The following is a 3,814-nucleotide window of genomic DNA, read 5'->3' as shown; positions in this document are numbered from 1 at the left end:
GTCGCTGATAATTATTCACATACTGAACAGATTCGTTGATAAGAGAACACTGATCCGTAGCATGAGAACCTGCACAAAGCTCACAAACCATAGCTATTTGATTAACTCCATACGTAGCCAAAGAATCAACCTTCATTGATAGCGCTTGGAGCTGGGCTGCAATAGCGGTGGCTGCATCAACTTCCAGAATACCTGCTACCTTGCCTGATGTCATCCTCTGAGTTGGGTTTTGATGCTCATTTGCAGCCATCGTCTCAATAAGATTGTACGCCTCAGTATAGCTTTTAGCCCATAAGGCGCCTCCAGCTGCTGCATTGAGCATGGGCCGAGATTGAGCCCTCAAACCATTATAAAAACCAGTGATTACCATCCAATCCGGCATTCCATGATGTGGACATTTTCTCAACATTTCCTTGTAGCGTTCCCAAGCCTCGCACATAGATTCTGTAGGTTGCTGCGCAAACTGAGTAAGAGCACTCCTCATAGCAGCAGTCTTTGCCATTGGATAAAACTTCACCAGAAACTTTTGCGCAAGATCTTGCCACGTAGTGATTGACCCAGCTGGTTCAGAATGTAACCAGTCTTTAGCCTTATCCCTCAGTGAGAATGGGAAAAGCCTCAACTTGATAGCCTCATCAGTCACGCCATTATACTTAAAAGTGCTGCAGATCTCGACAAAATTCCTTATGTGCATGTTGGGGTCTTCAGTTGCCGCTCCTCCAAAAGAAACAGAATTCTGCACCATCTGTATAGTGCCCGGCTTGATTTCAAAGGTGTTAGCTTGAATAGCCGGATGAAGGATGCTTGACTGAATGTCATCAATTTTAGGCCGAGAAAAATCCATAAGAGCTGGATCAGCTCGAACAATATGATCTCCCATGTTTACTGTTTCTTTCTGCTCAGTTCCTGAATCCGAATCCTCAAAATCTAACTTCTCCGGTGTATCAAGAACTTCGTCTTTCTCCTCAGCTGTATCTAAGGTTCTCTTGCGAGCACGAGAACGAGTTTGCATAAACGCACTAAAGTACCTGAAACACAACCGAAAAGAGTAATTAACTACTACATCCTAATCACTGAGTCCTAATGACCAATGATGGTAAGTACATAAACTAAACAAATACGCCGAGTCCCCTGCAGCGGCGCCAAAAACTTGTTAGGGCGAAATCACGCACTAATATTCACGCAAGTATACGCGTTCGCAAGTAATATAGAATACTTTCTAGTTCGTTCCCTCAGAGACTTAGACTAAGTTATTGTCTAATTTAACTCACTCACCAATGTATGATTACTTCTCAATGTTAAGATAATAACACTTAAAATTGTTGATTAAATATTAACTATAATTAACTACTTAATTAACCACTTAACTAACACTGCAATTTACCAATAATAAAACACTCATGAGATCACAACTTCATTATTACTTCCTTCTATAGCCATAGTTATTACCTTTAGCATGTGACAGTGATGATATTAATCGAATAACACAAAACTGATAAAAGCCAACTTTCATTGTACTAATACCATTCTACCAAACATCCACAATTAAGATAGAAATTGAATAGTCATCAATTATGTTGAGTTCCTATATGTCTACAGAAATTGACAACACAACGATTTAAGCACAAGTTATTCCTTTTGATTACATAGGGCAAATAAAACTGTTAGAGTTACCCACTAATCATGCACAATGTACATGAACCTATGCTAGCATGGCAAGTTCTAAATCTCAAGATCCACTGTCGCTTCACAAGAGATTAACACCCTATCTTATATGTTCGTGACGCACATAAGACGAATACGCACAACCAATACTAGATATCATGCAATCATCACACACTAAAGTATTAAACAATTAACTAAAGAATTCCATAATAAATCTGTTGCAACCCCATGATCACGATTAGCCCATAATAGAACTTATCGCCATCATGGGTTCATATGAAATCATGATAAACGAACACAAGATAATAACAACTAAACTAATTATATTAAAACAGAGTACGTCACAAGAGTAAATAAGTCAAAGCAAGAAAACTAGCATCCAACGTTACAACGAAACAAGAATCACAAGAATATATGCTTCCTCTTCGTTGCTGTGTGCTAAATCGGTCTTCTTCCTTATCTCCTTCGCTTCTTGCAAAACACAATCTAAAACATAATCCCCTCTTAATAATCTGTGAAAAACGTCTCAAATCTACTTATATAATAGTCCCATAAAACTCAGACTACATAGAAGTTGGAAGCCAAACAGAAGTAGAAGTCTAAAACAATATATTATTTTCCCCGACCCTGCGCGGCCGCTCAGCATTTCTGCGCGGGCGCGCAAGGCTGCTGCGCGGCCGCTCAGTATTGCTGCGCGGGCGCGCAGGACCCTACTGGAAAATTTCCAGGTTTGCTCCGTTTCTTCGCCGTAATATGCCCGTTCTTTTCCTCTCGCAATGGTGAACACATGCCAAGGCTTATTCTTGATGATTCCTCCTCCGAAATGCAACTAATACCCTGAAATGCATAAACACTAGAAAAACGCATCAAATACACAAAATACTTGATTTCAAGACACCAATTTAAGCCATTTTAAGACGTTCTAAGTGGTATAAAATGCCACTTATCACCTACCCGCCCTCTCCGAATCCAACTCCCTCCTGACCTCATCCAGCCGGGCCTCAGCAACAGCCACTCGGGTCCTCAGTACATCCTGAACATAGCCGTGGGCAAACAAAGAGTGCCTATGGGCAGGGTCGAGAGGTGGTGAATTCGGAGCCGCTGGGGGTACCTCCTCGGTCTGCCTAGGCTCGGAAGTATGGGTCTCTGAGCTGTCATCATAGGGGATCTAAGATAGTGGTGGAGGGGTAGGAGCTCTGACCACCGGGAGTGGTGGTAAAGGGGTACCAGTGTACACTACCATAGCTCCGACACGCTCCTCAGCTACTGGGACCTCATCCGGGTCCTCCTCATCTGAAATAGCAATGACCTCTGTCTCTAACTCCTCTGAGGGGTCCTCCTCATCCTCCTCCATCTCAGGCTCCTCCTGATCCTCGACATCTAACAGTGCCTCATCATGCTCACGCTCGAACATCTCAGGGTCCTCTATCTCATGTGCTTACACATTAAACGAGCTAAGTTACTATCATGATACTTATAAGGGTTCCCGTAAGGGTTTTAACTGCCAGCGCTACTTTAAGTAGTCCAACCATGAACTTGGAAAGAGTTCTTATTATCTTTGTGAGTTTATTATTATATCATCGCATCATCTATAAGGTTTATAACGCTTAGCTCTGATACCATTTCTGTAACACCCCCAGATCCGGGGTCAGGGATCCGGGTCGTCACGGTCTTTCTTTCCACAATATCACTTAACTGAATTAATAATAAATAACCTCATGTTGTGACCCCACACTAACACACCACAACCCGTCATAGTCTCAGAGATGAAATTGAAATAAGTACAAGTCTTTGAATCCACAATTTAAAAGTTATTACAACCCAAAATGATTACTTGATAAGTTTACAATTAATTGCCATTATCTGCCACAAGTTATAATTATACATAATTGATTCCCAAAAGTAGAAGGTCTGATCTACAGATAGATCTACCTCTGCAGCTATAGCAGCTATGATCTCAATGGGAAGGCGCGGAGCGCTTCCCACGCTCTTGCACTGGGTCTGCTTGAGTCTGGCCATCTTTCCTAACTGTTGTTGTGTGATGAAGAAATAAAGCAAGAGTGAGCATTACAGCTCGCAAGATAATATATAGTGTAAACAATAATGCAAGTATCTAAATGGATAACTTACTAAAATCCTTTATCAAGTG

The 3,814-nt window shown here is 41.6% G+C and overlaps 1 non-coding gene across 1 annotated transcript; it reads left to right on the top strand.

Annotated features, from left to right (window-relative positions):
• Positions 1 to 380: 380 nt before the first annotated feature.
• LOC141675560 (small nucleolar RNA R71) lies at positions 381 to 487 on the top strand. Its single transcript, XR_012556207.1, has one exon. It is a non-coding gene; the product is annotated as a small nucleolar RNA R71 (small nucleolar RNA).
• Positions 488 to 3,814: the final 3,327 nt, after the last annotated feature.

The sequence above is a fragment of the Apium graveolens genome, chromosome 7 (genome assembly GCF_009905375.1).
Source record: "Apium graveolens cultivar Ventura chromosome 7, ASM990537v1, whole genome shotgun sequence".
Lineage (NCBI taxonomy): Eukaryota > Viridiplantae > Streptophyta > Magnoliopsida > Apiales > Apiaceae > Apium > Apium graveolens.
Note: the sequence above shows the minus strand (reverse complement) of the source record. Positions and strands in the feature narration are given on the sequence as shown.